Here is a 22106-nt window from a genome sequence, read left to right on the forward strand (position 1 = left end):
TTGTATTTAGCATGGTTCCTGGCATATAGTGTTTATAAATACTTGTTGCCCCAAGAGAGGAAGGAGGGAGGGGGAGAGGGAGAGGAGATTCAGGAAGGAACAGGTTACCCAGAGCTGGAGAAAAAGGAGCCAGGTGACCATTTAAGACTTCATGGACAAGTAGCCCTTGACCTGAGCCTTGAAACAGGAAGTGGATTTTAACAAAACAGGATATGAAAGGCAGCAGCTGTTCTAGGAATGGGAAAGGGATTGTGCGTTGTGCAAAGGCAATGGATAACTTTGGCTACTCTGATTGATCCATAACATGGGCATGTTCCCTCCACTGTGTCCCAATCCATCTCAGGCTCCAGTTCTTTCAAGTTCTGCCCTCTTCTCCACAGAAATATGTGACTCCTTCAGAAGCATATATTGAGGCAGTATGACAGCTATTTTTAGCATGTGAGGACTGTTGTGTGGAGAAGGGATTAAATGTGTACTTATCCCCAGGAGGCAGAACCCGGAATGATGGCTGAGGCTGCAAAGTCAAGTTTGAGCTTCCTGTCAGGAAAGACCTCTTTACCATTTGAGCTGTCCAAAAGCAGATGGGCTGCTTCCAGGGGTAATAAGTTCTCTAGGATCCTAGATGCAAGCTGGAAAGGACCCTAGAGGTTGTCGGGGCCAACTGTCTCATTTTATAGGGAAGAAAATGGAGGCTGGAGAGGGACTTGATCAGAGTCACTAAACTCCCAAGTATCATGCAGGATTCAAACTCAGGTCTTCCTGATCTCTGCACCACACTTCTCATTCATTAGAGGTGGGGGTGGCTGTCCCCAAGTGGAAGCTGACTGATCACTTGTGAGGGAGGGGATCCCCATGCAGACATGGCTTGAACAAAATGACCTCCAAAAGTTCCCTCCAACCCTGGGGTTCAACCCCTTTGAGAGATGAGAAAAAAGAGACCCTGAGAGATGAGGAAACTTTCTCAAGTTCACACCAGTAGTGAGTAGTAAAGCTCTGATGTAGATCCTAGCTTTTGGACCCCAAGTCCCAGATTCTTTCCACTATAACAGAATACGTCCTTGCAAACTGTTTTAATTAAGCCCTTCTGAATTGCTTTTTATCATCTGGGCAATATCTTCTCAGAGCTGTGACATGTGGGATTAAAGTGATTTAAACCTGATTTTAATGTTATTTCCACTTTTTTCCATGAAACTTGCTGAAGTTTTCAAAAACAAAAGAATCTTCTCCAATGATCCCAGGGCTCTCGAGAAACAGTTCTAAGAAGCACCACCATGTTTCAGGCTATAGTCCCTTCCTCTTCATTCTTTCCCACCACCACCTCTCCACTTTGGGGGCCAACTTGATCTGGTGGACTTCCTTTCCTGGGGAGAATAGGGAGGTTTGTGTTGTCCTCCCTTGTCCCTTCCTCCTCTGGCTGCTCCTTTCCCATTTCTTTCTGGGACATTATCAAGCTTCCAGATTCCATCTCTCTAAAAGCCTCTTCTCTGTGTCCTTCCTTACCCAATGATTTTATTCTCTCCTGTGGTTTAGATTCCATCTCTGTACAAATGACTACTAAATCCATTTCCCCATTCTGAATTTCTATCCTGAATTACATACAATCTGGCATCTCCCATGCCCCAGCATGAGTATTTCTGCTTAGAGAGCATTGCACCATGGCCAAACCCAACTCAAGATCATTTCCCTGTATCAGGAATAGCTGGTCTCTGAGGTCTCTTTCTACTCAGAGACCCTTATCTCTCCACTTACATAATATTGTCCATAGCATTCCCCAAATCTGTGATAAGAGAGCTCCCTAACACCTTGGATATCTTCCTCTGGGGCTTGCAATATTTCATGGCCAACATCTGCTATCTCATACTCTCCCTCTTGGGCAGTTAGGTGGCAAAGTGGATAGAGTGCCAGTATTAAAGTCAGAAAGATTCCTCTTCCTGAGTTCAAATCCAGCCTCAGACTCTTCCTAGTTGTGTGTCCCTGGGCAAGTCACTTAACCCTATTTCCTTAGTTTCTTCATCTGTAAAATGAGCTGAAGAAGGAAATGGCAAACTGCTCCTATCTCTTTGCTAAGAAAACCTGATGTGGGGATCATACCTGTCTGTGACTTTTTTTTTTTTTTACTGCATTGGGCATACCTGCTATCAGCTCTCATGGGCTCCAGCCTTCTTATGCTTGCCACATGTCTCCTCATTTCTCTTTGGATCAGCAGCAGTTTCATTTGAAAATTTGAGTCTTTGAAGTGCATGGTATTCCTAGCAGCACCATTCTCCCATCACCCGGAGAATTAATTTCTATATTAAAAAGAGAAGATTTTTAAGTCAGGGAGTGGCTTGGGATTGGCGAACGTCATGGGCAGCTTCACAAATGCAATCTGATTACTGGCCTCTTCCTCCTTTTCAACTTTATAGCCAGTTCCTTATCCATCCTCTAAACCCATGATGCACCAACTCACTGGGCGGCCCATATTTGGCACTTATTTAAATGGCTGAGACTTTCTCCAAAGAAAGACAAGCCCAAAGCATTCTTGCTTTGGGTTACTCACTATTTTACTTCTCTAGTCTGCCCTGAAGGTCCCCATCCAGTGCTTCTCTCCTGTTCTTATCTTAACTTTTCTTTCCCTCCTCCAAGAACTTTATAGCTAAAATGTCCTACTTACTATTCCCTCTACCTGCCCTACACTCATCTGCCTCTGCTCATGCTATACTCTAGGCCCAGAATTCATAGATAAGAATGTGATGGAGATCTCCGAGGCCATTGAGTCCAGGCCCCTTATTTTAGAGATGAGAAAATTGAGAAAGGTACGTGGTCATACAAGATCACACAGCTAGTAAGCAACTGAGACAGGATTCAAACTCAGGTCTTTCTGACTCTGAGTCCAGTCACCAATTGGTTAGGTCACCTAGCCATGTGTCTTAAAGCAGCTAGAAAGAATCAGAAATAATTGAACTCAAAAGCCAAACGTTCTATAAATCTGAAAATATATATTACCTGGGCAGGGGGTGGGGGAGGAGAGATTACTATTTGAAGAGAATTATCAGGAGAACTAAAAAACAGTCTAACGGAAATCTAATTTAGATCAGTATCTTCTTATACCATTTTTCCCAATAAACTCAAAATGGATACATGATGACTATTAAAAATCAAAGTATAAAAACAAATTAGAAAAGAACCAAGTGAGTTACTTTTCACAGTCATGTCTAGAGGAATTCTTAACCAAACAAGGGACAGAGGCTCATACAAAAGATTAAGTCTATTATTTTGATAGCATGAAATTAAAAAGATTCGCATAAACAAAATTAATGCAGCCAAGAGAAGAAATAACTCACTGGAAAGTTTTTGTATCAAATATCTCTCAAAAGAATCTAATATACAGGATAAAGGGAGACAACTAATAGATAAGTTCAAAAGCCATTCCTTGGTACATAAATGGTCAAAAAATAGGAACAGTTCTCAGAAGAAGAATTGCAAAATATGAATAGCCACATAAAGAAAATGTTTGAACCATTCATAATAAAAGAAATGTAAGTCAAAGCAATTCTGAAGTTTTTACCTCATTCATACTAGGGACAAAGATGACAAAAGAGAGAAATAGTTCCAAGTGAAAAAACAAGCACACCAAAATCCCATCACTGGAGCTGCAAATGGGTCCAACCATTTTGATAAACCATTTGGAATTAGGCAAAGAAAGTGACTCTGACCTCCATACCTTTTGATTCAGAGATTCCTCCAAGGGCCCATCTGTAGCTAAATAGTTATGTCAGAGCTTTGTGTAGTAGCAAAGAATTGTAAATAAAGTAAATGCTCACTGACTGAAAAACAGTTAAACAAATTATGGTACCCAACTGTAATGGAATATTACTAAGGGGGAAGAAAGGGGAAGTAAGATTACCAGACGGGAAGTCTGCCAAGTAACTGAGGAATACAAGCATTTCTTAAGTATCTCACATTTATTTCTTTAATGTCAGAAGCTACAGAGGGGAAGGCATGTTGCCTAACTATTGGATCCAGTGCCAACATGCATTTAGGCCAAGAGGACACTTCCGACGGAGCAAGGAGGCACTTATTGACAGGTAAGTTTCTCAGCAGAAACCAGGTTTTTCTAGGCTGCTATAAAAGAAAGCCTTCGGTCCATTTTAGATACATTTTTTATCTCTTTTAATAAGACTTGGGTCAACCAATTCCCAACCTACCACAGAGTCTGAAGAATGGCCTTCACACAGGCTAATGACACTTAAATTAGGCATTTCCTGCAGTTCTTGCAACAGGAGAGAGGTCATGGTTACTGGCCCAAAGGGACTAATATCAGCTGAACAAAGTAGATTATCAAGAGACAGGCCAGGGCTGAGCTGGAAACAAGCAGAGCCAAAGAAGGGAGGGTGTGACTCTACTGTCCCTGAAAGAGGATAGGAAAATTAGCCAGGAAACACAGGAGGTAGCATTGCAATATGGTGGCCCTAGATGCTCGGTTTCACCTACACCTAACTCTGCTATAGTATGGTGGGAAATAAAATTTTAAAAGCACTGGCATTTATGTAAAAGAAAGTGTGTCAGAGTGCAAAAAGCGGGTCACAAAGTCCAAAGACCTGAGTTCAAGTCCCACTTCCGACACATACTGGCCATGGGACCCTGGGCAAATTACTGAAGCTCTTGAGGCTATAGATGACTCTCTGAGCTTCAGGGTTGAAAAGAAGTCACCAACTTTTTTGGATGGGAGACTTGCCTGGACAAGAGAAAGTGCAACTCCTGTCTCTGATAGTTCTCTGGCCCTTTCACATTTGCCAAGAGCTAAGCATCCATTAGTTCATCTGAATTCCAAGCTGCCATTGGAGGTAGACTACAGGCATTATCCTGATAGAAGAAAAATCTCTGAGGTCACAGAGAGGAATCAAAAGGAGTCATTCTGGAGGTGGAGTCAGGCAACCCAGGTTCAAATTCTGAATTTGCCATTTATTTCCTTAAAATGCGACCTTAGACAAATCCTGAATCTTTCTGGGCCCATTTTTCCTTCGCTCAAATGGAGTGGGTGGATTGGAAGAGCACTAAGGTTTCTTCTTGCTCTCGGTCTAGAACCATATTGCCTGTCCAGATTGGCTCAGTTTCTCCAAAATCATGGGCAAAATTTTGACACGGGTCTCCCCAACTCCAGGGGCAGCCACTCTGTCCAGGATGTGACACTGCCTCTCAGGAAAAGGCATTGGAGGACAAGTAATCCAAATATACAAGCAAGCAATTTTCGAAAGAGGAAATGCAAGTTATTAGCAACCATGTGAAAGTCTGCTCCGTATCTCTAATAAGAAGACGAATGGAACTGAAGACAATTCTAAGGATTCCCTTCATACTCAAAAAGTTGGCAAAGGACAAAAAGGATCCCTGATGGAGGGGAAAATAAACATTCCTGGACTATGGGGAGAGCTGCAAATTGGTCTAAAATTCAGGAAAACCAAGTGGAATTTTACTAAGAAAATCCCTAAACTGTACATACTGTCTGACAAAGGAATGCCCCTATTAGTCATGTGCCCCAAGCCCATTCACCAAAGAGGAAAAGATGTCATCTGCCCAGAGACCCCCAAGGACCCTTCTGCCTTATGGCCCAATTTGAGTCTATCTCCTTCTTACTGATCAGGATCTGGACATCAGGAGTGGGAAGTTAGCATTGAATATCATCAGCCAGTCACTCTCCCAGTTAGAAAATCTTCACAATGAAAAAGGAATATTTTTGGAAGGATTCCAGGCCCTCCCTTTGCCATGACTAACACTAAAGGCTCCAACCTCTGACCTTAGAGGAGTGATGAGCATGCCCAAAGTGAAAGGAGCCCCTGCAGTAATCAGGAAAGTCTGACCCAGCCAGCCCCTAGAGCTTCTGGGAGTATTTCACAATCAGGGAGGTCGGCTTCTCTTCCTTATTCCAGCATCACTCCTTCAGGAATTGGTGGGGGGAGAGAGAGACGGGGGAGAGATAATTCCAAGGAAGAGAAGGGTCTCCTGGCTTGCCACCTAAACCCTGGCCAGCACCCCACACCGGTCCCCCAGTGGTCAAGTGCCTCCACTGCCAGGATTCAGTCAGCAGACAGAGGACAGAAGTGAGTGCTCCCCGATGGCCAGCTTCTTCCACTTTCTACAGTGTCCCTTTTCTATTTGGCCATTCCCCTGATCTGTCCATTCTAAAGCAACAAGACAGTGTGGAGTCATGGGGTGAAGTCCTTCCTCCTGCATCAACACCCAGAATCCTAGGATCCAAGGTTTAGAGCTGGAAGGGGCCTTCGGGGTCACCTCGACAAACTTCTTACTTTACAATTGTGGAAACTGAGGCTCAAAGAAATTAAATGACTTGCCAAAGGCCACAATTAGGCAAGTAAATAGAATCCTAGAATTCCAGATCTGAGCATGAAAAGATCCTCAGATCATCTCACTCCACAGATGAAGAAACTATAGCCCAGAGAGGTTGAGTGGCTTCCCCAAGGCCACAGGGGCATTTAGGGACAAAGACGGGCTACTATGACTGAGCCCAGCATCCTCTCCCCTGAGCCAGAGGGAGTATCAGGGATAAGCGTACGGATGAGCCAGGTTGTGCAGGCCCCCTCTCTGGCCACAGAAGCGCCAGGGCGGAATGAATGAAATCAGCATCCCAGCCAGTGGGCCCTGCAATTACAAATCACTTTTACAAGCCACCAGTTCACCCGAGTCTCATAAAAATGCTGGGAGGCCGAATCGGCAGATGTTGGAGCGAGCAATGACCTCAGCAAAGCCATACCTAGGGTGGGTCAGCGGGCCTTTATCCCTGGGCGCTTCCATTTCAAAGGCACTGACAGCACTTGCAGGCCCTCTGAAGGGGAAATGATTGAGCTCAGCACCTCATTAGCAGGAGAAGTTGGTTAAAATAGGAACCTCCCAGAGAGCTGGCTTTCTCCCACAGAGTTCTCGCTCTCAGAGCCTTTCTCCAGGCCGGCCGCTCATCATCACTGGGGCCTCTCTTCGCCCTGCCCAGACCCCAGGTCCTTAGATGAAGTCTCTCCCCAACGTTTTTATGTTGAATTTGACTCAGAAAGTTGATCTAAGGCTGAATTTTAGTGGTATTTTTAGAGGAAGCCAGTAGATAGCACATTGGGCCAGGAGTCAGATCCAATCTGATCCCAGATACCTCCCAGACAAGCCACTTAAGCTCTGTTTGCCTCAGTTTCCTTAATGGTAAAATTGGGATAATAATAGGGTTGCAGTGAGGATCAAAGGAGATACTTAACTTAATGCCTGGTACACAGTAGGTGTTACAGAAATGCTTCTCTCCTGCCCTTTTCCCTCTTCTTGTTTGCCAGGATTATTAGTTATGGGTCAGGACCTCAGAGAACATGGTAGCACTAGAAGTGACCTTAGAGACCATCAAGTCTGACCTCTTCAATCTACAGATAGATAAACTGAGGCACAGAGAGGTAAATGAATGTGGAAGGAGAGATTGGAGTCTTCTGAACTTCCAGTCCAGTGTTCTTACTGCTCCATTCTTCTATCCTCTACTTTTTTCTGCCCTAGACCTTTGAACTCCCAGTGAGGAAAGTCCTTCTGCCATCTCAGAGAGTTTCCTGGAGCCGTCAGATTAAGGGACTAGCTCAGAGTCACCTAGCCAGGATTTATCTGAGATGAGCTCAAATCTAGACCTTGCAGAGAGTGAAACTAGCCTAACGAATAGACCATAATCTCATTTCCCCTTCCATTTTACAGAGGAGGAAACTGAGGGCCAGGAAGGCTGAGTGATTAATCAGCACTCATGATTCCGAATCAGAGTCAGAGGAAAAGAGGGAGACGCAGTGGATGGTCCAAAGTTTACCCCAAGCCAACACATCCACTCAGCGGCAAGGCAGAGGCTCGGAACCTCTCCCAGCTTCAGCTCCAGAAGTCAATGCTCCTTCTGTTCAACTCTAGCCATAATGGAACTTGAAATTCAGTCGTGCCTCTGGACTCCAAGTGCAGCATTGATCCCCTTCAGCTGCTGACCCCTCTCCCTCCTCTGCCTCGACCCCCCTCGCCCCCACCGCTCAGGCAGAAGTGCCCAGAGCACACTAACACCACAGAGGAACTCCTTGTAACCCAAAGGAGCCTTGTGTTCTTTCAAAGCCGGAGCGCCGGCTTTGGTCTGCCTTATCTTCTCCAGCCAGATCTGCCTTGTCAGATGGAGCGGAGCTCACTCTGTTGTCTATGGCCGACAGGGGCACGATTGGTTAAACTTGAGTATTGTGCTAATGAGCCCAAGGTCTCCGGTTCAATCCCCCTGTGAGCTAATTAACTTCATTCTGCCCACAGCCACAGACCCCACTTGTGACCCGAGCCAGTCATCTCGCAGAAACCCGCCACTGGGCACGAGGAGGACTGGGCAAAGAAGAGTGTAAGATCAGGCTGTAGCCATCATTACCATTGGCAGGGGGTAGACAAGCCTCCTATGTGCGTGCGTGCGTGTGTGCCCTAGAAAGGATGGAGCGGGAGGATCCCCTGCATGGACAAAGGAGAAACAGTAGCCCTTTGGTCACTGGATTTTCCCCTCCACAAAATCAATAGAGAGGGAGTTAGACCAGGGTCCCCGAAGCCCTGGACATCTTGGATTTCTCCCGGAAATGTTTCTGTTTAACGATGAGACGGTATGCCGCCGCTGCTTCTGATTGGTCCGGAACGGTGGACTGAGACAGAGCCAGGCACCCAGCCACCAGGGCCAGGGGAAGGCAGGAAGCCGGATCTCTGCATCTCCCCTGACTTAGGAGAGTTTAATGATGTCTGAGTTTTCCACACTAGGTAAAGTTAAATACATTTCCAGGTTCTTTGTGGTTGGGCACCCAGCCCGGCATCCTTTTTGGGAAATGTCTCTATTCCCTCCTTTGCTACTGGAGCCTCCGCGGGGGCCCCCCCAAGACTGGCAGGCACCAGGCCTATCCTGTTCCCCAGAAGCGAAGGTCAGATAGTGTGAAAGGACAATTAGGCATTTGCCCAGAGACCTCTCACGACTTCTGCAGACAGGATGGCAAGGGTAGCCTGAGCCCTCGGGGAGTCCTATTTGATGACTAGATTCGTGGAAGTTTCCCCAATTGTCTAAGCCTAGAGAGTAGACCAATTATAGAACATTAGTGCTGCAGGGACATCATGGATCATTGCATTCAGTCCCCTCATGGGCCAGAGAAGGAAACTGAGGCATACAGGCATACAGCAAAAAAGTGACTTATTCAAGGTGACAAAGTCAGGGCTGAGAGTCAAACTTCTCTGAACTCCAAGGCAGAGAGAAGCTTCTCCATTAAGCCAGCAGTTCCCAATTTAAGGGCCACAGAGTTTTTATCATAAGGTCACATCAAGTCACTTATTTTGTCACTCAGTAGATACTAAAAGTACAAAGTTTTAACATGTCCTGACAGGCAGCACATTTCAGGAAACAACACACCAACACACACACACACACACACTGGGTTTTAATATAACTCAACTGGATGGTGCAGTGAATAGAGAATACCAGATCTGGAGTCAAGAAGACCTGAGTTCAAACCTAGCCTCAGATTAGCTGTGTGACCCTGGGCAAGTCACTTAACTCTGTCTCTCTTTCCTCCTCTGTAAAATGAGCTGGAGAAAGAGATGGTAAATCACATTATCTCTGCCAAGAAAATCCCAAATGAGGTTATGATGGCTAGACTGAAATGACTGAATAGAAACTGCTACTTAACCACCAGGACTTTGGGGAAACTGATTCTCCACTGAGGCATGAGTTTCCTTCCCTGTATGATGAAGGGGAGGGACTTGATCTTTAACAAAGTTTCCATGGTCCAATGTGTTCATCTGTGAACTTTTTTGACACTAAAAATGATCCTTGTGGCTGAAAAGGTTGGGAATAGCTGCCATACTTCTCCAATGCCAGCTCTGGGGTCCCCCAACTCCCTTCAAGGCTTGGCTAAATGCCATGTCCTACAAGAAGCCTCTTCTAATACCTCAGAATGTGAGTGGTCATGCACACTCCAACCTCACCAAGCGCTTACTTTGTGCTTCCTTTATATATGGGGTGGGTGTGTGTGTGTGTGTGTGTGTGTGTGTGTGTGTGTGTGTGTGTGTGTTTCCCTTGGCTAGAATGTAAGCCCCTTGAGGCCTGGGACTTCTCCATTGCTATTTTTGTGGCCCCCATAGGTGACATGGTGCCTTGCACAGAATGGGCATTTAATAAAAGCTCGCTAAATTGAATGAATAGAAATTCTGTCACCTAACACCATCCTTTTCTTGCCTGGGGCACCTAGCATGCTTCTAAAAGAAGACAGAAACCCCCAGCACGAGGAAAATGGGTTTGCCTCTTGTCAGCACATCTGGCATCTGGCCTCCTCCTTGGTCAAGGTTGACATGTGGCCTCTATAAACTCCTGCATCCACATTCAGAAGCTCTCTTCATGCATGCAAAGTCAGCATTCTGAGTGCAAGAAGCCCTGGTTAAGGGAGGAAGGGGAAGTCAGCATGAGTGCTCACAAGTCCCTCGAGAGTGGGTCAATCCACAAAGTGGATTGTGTTCAAATTCTGGCTTTGCCACTGGCTCCCCATTAGGGGGCTGTCCGAAATGACCTCTCTGAGCCTTGCCACCTCTAGGTCTGAGATCTTGTGACAGCAACTTGAACAATAGAATTTGTCCAGCAGAAGAAGTGTAACCTGAAGGTCACCTCAGCCTGATTCCTAGAGAAGCACAAGGGTCACAGACCTAGAACTGCTATTTGAACCCCAAAGCCAGTGATAAAGAACCATCATCATCATCATCATCATCACCATCATCCTCATCCTCATCCTCATCATTGTCATCATCATCGTCTTCATCATCAGTAATAGCTAACATTCATAGAGCAATTCTTATGTGCCAGACACTGTGCTAAAGGCTTTGCCATTATTATAACATCACCAAGAGGCATCTCATTTTACAGCTGGGGAAATGGAGGCAAAGAGAATCACACATCTGGTAAGTATCTAAGGCCAGAGAGTACAGAAATTCAGAAGTAAAAGGATGTTGGGGACCAGTCAGTCCAAACCATACTCGCCATCCCCCCCAACTCCATCTACAACCTATCTGCTAAGTTGTCCAAGATGCCGGGTGCTGAATGACCTGTTCCCTCTCCAGGCAGTCCTCTCCACTATGGGAAAGCTCTTACACTTCAGAAACTTCTTATGTGCCATCGAGTCTTCCACATGTCTCTCTATCATTTCTACTCTTTGTTCCCTTAGAGCTCCAAACACCAGAAGTCCGATTCCTCCACCATGTAACAGACAACTTCTTGACTACCTGAAGAGAGCTCTCTTGACCCCCTCCTGAGGACTTGCTTTTTCATGCTAAACATCCCTAGTTCATTTTCACTGGACTAAAAAAACAAAAGTAGGGGGCGGCTGGGTAGCTCAGTAGATTGAGAGCCAGGCCTAGAGACGGGAGGTCCTAGGTTCAAATCTGGCCTCAGACACTCCCCAGCTGTGTGACCCTGGGCAAGTCACTTGACCCCCATTGCCTACCCTTACCAGTCTTCCACCTATAAGTCAATACACAGAAGTTAAGGGTTTAAAATAAAAAAAAAATAAAAATAAAAATAAAAACAAAAGTAACTCACATAAATATCTGTGATAAGGAGGCAGCGACCTCCCTGATGCCCAGATTGAGGTGACATGTCTGTTTCTCATTGAAATCTCCATTTTAAAGCTCACCTTTTCTGACACGCTTGAGCATTTGTTACAGAAATTGCTCCACGTTCCTTCCCATTGCCTGGGAGTGTGACCCCTTCTTCATAGCCCCTTTAGGAGTTAGATTATGATCTGGGTAAGGCTCCAACTCGCTTTCTTGCTTTGGAATGTTTGGCTATCCAGAAGCATGGTCTTGCCAAAGTTGACTTGGCTAGCAGACCATTCAAGAGTGATTTATTAACATGAACAGCCTTCAAGGACATGAAGGTGGAGGCAAAGTTCTGTTCTCTTTCTCCACTCATTAAAGAGGCATTCAGAGTACAGGAGAAGAGTTTGGGGCTATTAGAAGGCATTTTCTAGTTGTAATGATCAGATGAAGCCCAAATGGATGGAAAAAGAGATCATGGCATCTTTTCTCCTGACCTCCTAGAAATCCTCCAGATTTGGCTTTGTTTCCCATCTCCACTATGATATGAGAAAGTTCTTCTACTTCGAAAGCTTCTTATCTGCCATTGAGTCTTCCATGTGTCTCTCTATAATTTCTATTCTTTGTTCCCATAGGGCTCCAAACACAACAGGTCCTTTTGCCCCTGACTATCTCTCATGTAAGGAATATACTCCCTGCTCACCTCAGTTTTCTTAGGATTCTGAGCTGCTTTCAGGGCTCAGCTCAGCTACTCTCACCCTCAGCTTTATCTATGGTTCTTCTTCAAATAGTCTTGTACTGACTATTTTGTGCACATGCTGTATTCCCCCCCCCACCCCCTAGTTCTGGGTTGGCGAACCTGTGACACACATGCCAGAGAGGGCTGTTCCCTTCCCCTTCTACCCCATGCCTGAGGACATTTTTTTCACATCACCTGCCCTCTGCCCAGCAGCCCAATGGGAGCGCTTCTTCCCTCCCCATCTCGATAAGGGGGAGGCTCACATGTGGCCTGAGGGTGTCATTTGGGCATTCAGTCTCTAAAAGGTTTGCCCTCACTGCCCTAGTTGAATCTAAGCTCCTTGAGAATGAAGACTGATACATTTTTGCCTTTGTGTTTATAATACTTTAAATGGTACCTGGAGTTTGGTAGTTATTTAATAAACATTTGTTAAATTTGATTGCATCCCCTAAAAAGTGTGAAGACTCTACTAGATAAGATCCTACCTCGATTTTGTTCTGCCTAGAAATAACAGATTGATCAGATCCCAGATCAAGAGTTAGAAGAGGCCTTAGAGGATATCTATTTACAGGGAAAAAAAACTGAGGCTAAGTGAGAGAAATGGCCTTGGCCAAGGTCATACAGGTAGGAAGTGTGGGAAGAAGGATTTGAACCCAAGTCCTCTGACTCCATGGCCAGCCCATGCTGCCTGCCTTCATAAGATATCATGATTCCTTAAAATAATACAAAACAGTCTCATTTTCCTAAGAGAACAAGGAATTTGGCTCAAAACTAAGGTCTAAGTGGATAAACTAAAAGTTTACATATCTACATTATTTACATGTGAAAATTTTAAAAAATTCAGGGCTAAAGCTTTCCCCTAATTTAGATAATATTAGTCAGGATTATCCATTCTTTCCAAAATTACCCAATGGCATCCTTAGAGGTAAATTCCCTATGTTCACCCCAGCAATGGACCAAATCACTAAGACCCCAAACATCCTAAAATCCTCTCCTCTTCTGGGAGTTTCAGTACTTCTTCCAGTCCAGCCCCCTTGCGATACTTGAAAGTACCATTGTCTGAGAGGTCCTAGTGGGAACAGATGCTCTGGGCCACCTGATGATGTCCACTTTCCTTCATCCTTCATCCTTCTGAAGAACAACAGCTGCCCAAGTTTATGCCTATGAAACCAATCCAGTGACAACTGATGCTGTAAAAGATTCACTCCTGCAAAGTCCATTTGAGTTCTATTTGGGGAAAAGCCATCAGGGAAGGAAATATTTGTTTGGTCGCAAGGAAAGATGTTAATTGTGCCATGGCCAGTGGTGAAGTAGAGATAGATGCAAGTCAAAGGAAGGGGAGGAGGTGCTCCCTCACACATGTTCTATGCCGATGATTCCCAAAGTGGGCGCTACCACCCCCTGGTGGGTGCTGCAGCAATCCAGGGAGGCGGTGGTGGCCACAGGTGCCTTTATCTTTCCTATTAGTTGCTATTAAAATTTTTTAAAAATTAATTTCCAGGGGGCTAAGTAATATTTTTTCTGGAAAGGGGGCGGGAGGCCAAAAAAGTTTGGGAACCCCTGAGCTATGCTCTCATAGTTGATGGGTCAGGATTTCTAAAAATGATCCTAAATATGGTCTTCAAGAAAAAAGAACCTATACCTGCTCTGAGTCAGCTGGCCAGCAGGACCAAAGACTTACCTGGAAGCTGAAAGGGAGCTTGGGTGGCCCAAACCTCTCACTCTGTAGAATGATCCCAGACTACAGAAGGCACAATGGAAGACACTACTCTAGTCAACGTTCAGTAGGCAAATATTTTGGAATGATTGCTGGCTTCAAATATCCAAAGGGCAGAACTTTGCCCCATCAACTCCCAGAGGCAAAGGGGCTAAGTTTAGACTTTACATCAGGAAAACCTTCTTGAGGGTTCAGGCTGTTCCACACTGTAATGCACTGCTTCTCCCCATTAGGATAGGAGCTCCCTGAGGGCATGAACTGGACTTTTTGTCTTTTGTTGTATGGCCAGGACTTAGCACAGTGCTAGGCATGTAGTAGGTACTTCATAAATGCTTGTTGACTTTGCCGCTCTGGAAGTCTTTAGGCATAGAGGAAAGGTGACTTGTTGCTTATGTCATAGAAAAGATTCTGGTGAAGGAACAGGTTGACTTAGCAGACTCTGAAGTCCCATCCAGTTCTCAGATTCTGTGATTCCATAATTTTACAGGTAAGGAAACTAAAGACCAGTGAGGTAAATGGACTTGCCCAAGATGCCACAGCTGGTATTTGAAGAAGTAAATGTGGATAAACTGCTAGCATTTATATGGCCCTAGGACTTTTATTTTTATTTATTTTAACCCTTAACTTCTGTGTATTGGCTCCAAGGCAGAAGAGTGGTAAGGGTGGGCAATGGGGGTCAAGTGACTTGCCCAGGGTCACACAGCTGGGAAGTGTCTGAGGCCAGATTTGAACCTAGGACCTCCTGTCTCTAGGCCTGACTCTCAATCCACTGAGCTACCCAGCTGCCCTGACCTAGGACTTTTATAATGATTCAAGGCGATCCTTATTTTTTATCTTATGACTCAGCAGCAACATGTCAGAACAGAAGGAAAATAGGGAAGGCTGACAGAAAAGCAAAGACGGACACAGAACTTTTGTACTGTCAGGTTCCAGAAATGGCTAAAAGAGAGCGAGAGCAGCACGTCCCTCTCCTACCCGCTTGCCCCCACCACCCCCTGGTTTCATGTCATTTTTTGACTGTGTTTGACTTGTGGCTCTCCCACTTAGCCATGTGGCCTACATGGACGAGTCACTTCTCTGAAACTCAGTCTCCTCCTCTATGAAATGGGGAAGATTGTAGTCTTGCTGTCAAGTTTACAGGATTTTGCTGAGAAGCACTTTGTAAAACTGAAAATGAGTGGTTGTTAACAATCAATCCATCTATTGACTAACATTTATGAAGCCAAACAGAGCTCTAGAACCAGAAAAGGCTTCTGAGATCAGCTAGTCGCGACCCTTTCATTTTATGGATGGAGAAATGAAGACCCGAGCTGAACGTCGGTGACTCGTGAAAGGTCACCCAAGTACAGAGCATTCAAAAACAGGCTCCGAAGCCAGGGCTGGTTCCACAGAAACATGAAAATGGGGCATCTCCCAAGGCTCAGAGGTGTGCTGACTCGGGGGCTCTCCAGGAACTTCCTCAGCTACTGCTGCTGAGTTTCTATCTCTGCCAAGAACTGACAGGAAGGAGTGAACGGGAAGCCCTGAAGCCCACATCCCTCCCTGCCTCAAGCTCTAAAAATGCAATGGAAGCAAGCCCTGCCTTCAAGAAACTTATTTTCAGCTAGGAACAACAATCTGTGTATATATATATATATATATATATATATATATATACAAGAGTGAAAGCAGCAGAACCAGGAGAACCTTATACACACTATGGCACAATCGAATGTAATGGACTTCTCTGCTAGCAACAATGCAAGGATCCAGGACAACTCTGAGGGACTTATGAGAAAGATGCTCTACATATCCAGAGGAAGAACTGTGGGAGCAGAAACACAGAAGAAAAGAAACTGCTTGATCACATGGGTCGTTTGGGGATGTAGACTCTAAACGATCACCCTAGTGCAAATATCAATAATATGGAAACAGATCTTGATCAATGACATGTAAAACACAGCGGAATTGCTCATTGGCTATGGAAGGGGGTGGGAGGAGGGGAGGGAAAGAACATAAATCATGTAACCGTGAAAAAGTTTCTTAATTAATTTCTTAATTAATTAATTTAAAAAAAGAAAAGAAAACCAATATCAGGCCAGGTACCCTATTCATGAGACACCTGGCTGTCCCTCGTCTTTATCGCTCTTGTGTCTCTATTTAATATTACCCAGTGATGGATCCTGTCAAAGAGACAAGACAAAATTCCCATATTCTTGGAACTGGCATCAACCTCATATTTCATTTCATTCAGTTCTAGATGGATCAGTCTGTCAGTTGGATCGTGCACACACATTTGCTGACTAAAGTGCTGCCCAGTTATTTCTTCAGCTACTTCTGGTCTGATTCCATTTCCCAACCAGGAAAGCTGACAACTACCAGGAAGAAGTGAACAGGAAGGTCTGTGTCTGATGTCCCTCCCTGCATTCAAGGGGAATACACATCCATTATAGTCTAATTCACCTAAATCCCACTGTGGATTACAGGTAATATTTTAAGACAAGTGTGAAGTCACAGCCTTGTTCTTTCTCCATGTCAAATTCCCCACCTTACACATTAGCATCTGGATTTACCCATCCCAGATCCTTCCAGAACAATTCCCAGAAAGCCTACGAAATTCCTCTGCAAACACAATGAGTTAGAAGAATCAGACTGTAGGACAGGATATTTCGAGTTGCAAAGAAAACATTTCAGGGTTCCTGATTTTTGAAGGCTCCACGTATCCATGAACACATGAAGATATTATTCATCATCAGTTTTCTTTAGAAACAATCTTCTTACTAATTTATAGATCAAGGGATGTTTCTCTATCAATAGTCAGATTCCGAAAAAGAAATACTGGAGGGAATTTCCCTTCTCTCTCACTGGATACAAATAGACAGTATCCTCTGAGCAAAGGCAATTCTAATTATGGTCAATGGACTATACGAAGCTTCACTTTGAAAAATGACTTCACCAAACTAACAGATGGGATTTTGAAAAAGTAAAATGGGCCCACAAAGGGGCCTCTGAATACCATCGGCTGTCCCTAGCTTCTTTAAACAACCAAGTATTCATTCTGTTAAATAGAAAATTTATCTGGAACTTCTCTCTTAAGAATCTAAGAGCTACTGAACTTTGTTTAGATGACCAATATTCACATTTCTTTAGAAAACATAGACATAACTTGACTTTCATTGTGATTGCCCTCCCCCGCCCCCACCAAGTAGTGCACTCCAAACTGGTAGTCTCTCCCTCCTCAGACTGTCATGCTTATAGTAATCTGTGTATCTGGGATCCTAGATCACGAGCTAGAAGGAACCTTCAAGGGCTGGGTCAACCACCTCGTTTTTATAGATGTGAAACCCCAGGTACAAAGAGATTAAGTAACCTACCCAAAACCATATAGGCAGTAAGTGGCAGAGGCAGGATCTGAACTCAAATCTTCTTGATGCCAAACCTAACAGTCTTCCCCTCTTCTCCTCCATACTATCTCCTCTAGGCAAAATACAAAAACTGTCCAGATTTCATCTTGTTATCCCCAGTGTCCAGCCCACTATGTGGTCTACAGTGGACACTTAATAAGTACTCATGGGAGTAGTGATGAAATCACCTGTCTTCCAGAGTCCTATAATGGTTGAACCCAAATTCAGGGAGAAAGCCTGAATAACTCAGGGGACGACATCAAGTCAACTCAGCAAAAATTTGTTGACCGTCTATTTTGTCCAAGACACTGCAGGAGGCACAAAGCGGTTATTGGACAAGATTCTCTCAGCTTGGGGAAACAACTTTTTCTTCTGGATTTCTACATGGATTTCATTCATGTAGAGATTTCCTGTAAGGAATCTCTCTCTACCCAAACAGATGAACACTTGTTTTGCAATTAGTCTTAGAGAGTTTCTTGGGGGCATCCGAACTTAAGTGACTTGCTCAGGGTCACACAGACAGTATCTATCAAAGACAGTCATTAAACTGACCTTTCCCTGGCTCAGTGGTCAACTTTGTGTCCATGAGGGCACACTGCTTCTCCTATGTAAGCCTCTTGACTCATGGCTCTCAGTCAAGGTATTCTAAAACCAAGATGCTCTCTGACATTGGGATGGACAATCATCAAATTTTATAAAAATTAAAAATGCAGAAAGGAATGGAGATAACTAAACCCAGAACAAAAAAAAAAAATTAATAGGGGAAATACTCTCTGGATTGTAAGCAAAATGTCTCACCTTCATTCCAGATACCACAGTGTTCCCTGAAGCAGAGGTGAGTGATTAGCACACGGCACTCGTAAAACATTGGGATTTCCCAAACCTAGCTAGGATGGTCACCCCTGGACAAGAGATCTCAGAGGAGGAGATGTCGGCCCCACAAATCATTCCAGTCAAGATGGACGGTGTAACACGGAAAATGACAGGATGGAATTACAAAGGTTAACAGCCGAAGGTTGTATCTTTGGTTCCTTATCGATACAAAGTGTGTGAGGGAAAGTGCCCTCATTTTCTATAGGATATACACAGTATCTCTGAGCAAAGCTATTATGGCTCCCCCTGGCACACTCCCAGTGAAGCCGCCTCCCATGCAAGGACTAGCCGACTGTCTGGGGTAAATAGAGAGGAAAAACAGTATCCTTGCTGGGGGACTGGAGATAATGAGAAGCAGCAGTGGTAATCGGAAAGGTCCCAGGGTGACCGTGGGCGGACAAGGGGCTACTGGGATGAAGGCAGGCAGAAGAGAGAGTGGGTGGAGTGGCCCCAACGCCAAGAACTGGAGCTGGGGTGGAAGGAAAGCAGTCCCCTCTCCTCTCTTTCTGTCTTTCTCCAGCCAGAGGTCAAGACTTCCACACCGATTCACCCGCACACCAACTTCTGGGGAAATAAATAGACAGTGAGCGATTGCAAAATCTGCCCAGGGAGGCTTCGGGGGAGAAGAAATAGACAGTTCATCTTCCTCCCATTTTTTCCACTGAGATGTAATGAGATGTAACATGGAGCATCCAAGGGAGAGCAACTGGAAGAGGGATCACAATATTACCTTCAGCTGTATTTAACGCACGCCAGCCAATGCTAGAACTGGATTGGCCCAAGTACAGGACACACAGATGTCCCTGCAGGCCTCCAGAGCTCCGGCTTTCTGCCTCCATCTTAGCTGAGGGGGTTCTCCAGGCAACAGCAACCCTAGGAATGATATGGATTGTCCGAGAGGGGATCACACGAAGCCAGGGAAGGAATGAAGTGGCCCCTGCTCCCACCTGCCCTGTCTGCAGGGGGACTGTGGGCCACAGAAGGCTGAGGTGAAGGGCCAGCCATTAACAGCACTTCTAAACCTAAGGAAGCTCCATGACCTGCTTCTGTTCTCCCATTCTGATGGGATTTCACTGGCTCTGGTTTTCTTTATCATGATGTGGATTCTATTTCATGCATTTCAAATCCTGATTCTGAGAAGGGTCCATATTCTGAGAAGCATCCATAGGCTTCACTAGACTTCCAAAAGGAAGGGTCCATGACACACACACATACACAGGAAGGCAAAGACCCCTCCTAGAGGAACCAGGAAGGAGCCTGGCCCCCTACTGGGAGTCCCATAGGAATCAGGGAAGGGTCTGAACCGGGGATTCCTTTGGTATAGGGAACCTCTAGGTCAGGAAATTCCATCTACCAATGCAAGATAGCACCTGTTCTATAATACAGTCTTAGAGAGTTTTCTTGAACATTAAGGAGTTAAGTGACTTGCCCAGGGTCATGCAGACAACATATCAGATTCCAGACTTGATGCCAAGATTTCCTGGCTCAAAGACTGATTTTCTATCTGAACTAGAGGGAATAACCTAAACACTTGGCCAGTCTCTCGGCTCCTTCTTCTGCCCCAACAGAGAAAAGTTGAGAATATGCATCTCCCTCCTTTCATTGCGGAAGTGCTGTGGAGGATTTTGTATACTGACAGCCACAAATACCATTTAGTATCACTGAACTGTCTATTATTATTATTATTAATTATTATTATAAGGATTGACTCTCTGGTAAAGGAAGGGGAGGGGGACATTTGGAAGTGAATGTGGTATAAAAAGGCATCCATAAAAATAATTCACAAAAAAGAAGAGGCTGGCCTTCTCCTCAAGAAGTTTATACTCTTGCAGGGAGGGAAGGGGATATACAACATCTAAAAAGATAACAATATAAAGCTAAGGGGGGTTTTGTTTGTTTGGTTTGTTTTTTTTTACCCAACCCATGATTTCTTTGAAGGGCAGCTAGGTGGAACAATGGCTAGAGTGCAGGGCCTGGAATCAGGAAGACTCAGCTTCTTGAGTTCAAATCCTGCCTTGGACAGTTACTAGTTGTGTGACCTTGGACAAGTCACTTAACCCGATTTGCCTCAGTTTTCTCATCTGTAAAATAAGCTGGAAAAGGAAATGGCAAACCCCATCCAAATGGGATCATAGAGTCAGACACAATTGAAATGAATAAACAACATAATTTCTTTAATATTGATAACATCTAGTGAGGAAACTGCCCCACCCCAATCAGATTAGCACTTGTTCTGAAACTAGCAGCCTTCAAGTATAGCCTAAGGCACTGAGAGGTGAAGGGTCTTCCTAGGATCCCACAGCCAGGGTGAGTCAGATTCAAACCCAGGTCTGAGGCCATCTCTCTGTCCATCAGGCTGTTTCTCTTCTTTAGCCCCAATAGCATATCAGTAATACCAAGTAATTTCAAAATGGAGAGATCACTAACAACTGGGTGTTTCCACATGACTCTCTGCAACTCTAGCTTTCAGACACTGACCCCAAAGATGCACATAGGACCTCCAGAACAGCTCCCTACCCAAAAATATCCAGCGGGTCACTGACTACAGATCCATTTCCTCATTTTATCCCCACAGCAACCCTCGGAGTCTGGTGCCAAAATAATTATGATTCCCATTTTATAGATGAGATAACTGAGACTCAGAGAGCTTAAAGGGAGAGAGACGGCATAAGAGAAATATTCATCATTGCCAGCATTTAGTGTTGTGAGGTTTGCAAAGTGATTTATGTATAATATAACCCTGACAGGTGCTCTTATTTTTTTATTTATTTATTTTTATTTCTTATGTACCATAAACTCTAGAATTTGTTACCATTCCCTTTTTTTTTTAACACTTAACTTCTGTGTATTGGCTCCGAGGCAGAAGAGTGTTAAGGGTGGGCAATGGGAGTCAAGTGACTTGCCCAGGGTCACACAGCTGGGAAGTGTCTGAGGCCAGGTTTGAACCTAGGACCTCCCATCTCTAGGCCTGACTCTCAATCCACTGAGCTACCCAGCTGCCCCCACCATTCACTTTATTATTTTTTTAACCATTACCTTCTGCCCTTGGACTCTATACTTTGTATTTGTTTTAAGGTAGAAGAGAGGTAAGAGCTAGACAATGGGGGTTAAGTGACTTGCCCAAGGTCACACAGCTAGGAAGAGCCTGATGTCAGATTTGAAGCCAAGAACTCCCATTTCTAAGCCTGGCTTTCAATACACTGAGCCACCTAGTTGCCCCTGAGAAATGCTTTTATTATTCCTATTTCAAGATGAGGAAAATTAAATGACCACAACATCACAGAATTTCAGCATTAGAAAGGACCTTAGCAGTAGTCTAGTCCAAGCAATCAGCTATTAATCAAATAACAAGCATTTATTAAGCACCTACTGTGGGGCACATATACTCCACTCCATTAGATGGGGAGCTCCTTGAGAGGAGAGACTGTTTTTTACCTCTCTGTATCCCCAGCACTCAGTAGGTGCTTAAGAAATGTTTAGTGACTTACTGACTGACTGGCAGAAAATGCTAGGGGTGGAGATAGAAAGGCAGAGATGATCAATCCTTTCCCTCGAGGAGCTCAGATGCCGTTGGGAGAGACATGGGTAACAGATGTGAACATGCCCCACATCCGTACAAAATACTTCAGTACTTAAAATAAGGACATACGCCAAAATAAAGCCCCCGAATGTGGAGGAAGACAGGAGAAGTTGGAAGGGAGGAGGAGGACAGGCGGACGTGGGTCCAGAGGTTCTTTACCTTTCTGGTGTTGAGGATGTCTTCAGTCTGACTAGGGAAGCCTGTGGTCCTCCAAAAGATTATTTCAATGCATAAACT

The sequence above is a fragment of the Gracilinanus agilis genome, chromosome 5 (assembly GCF_016433145.1).
Source record: "Gracilinanus agilis isolate LMUSP501 chromosome 5, AgileGrace, whole genome shotgun sequence".
In the NCBI taxonomy this organism is placed as follows: domain Eukaryota; kingdom Metazoa; phylum Chordata; class Mammalia; order Didelphimorphia; family Didelphidae; genus Gracilinanus; species Gracilinanus agilis.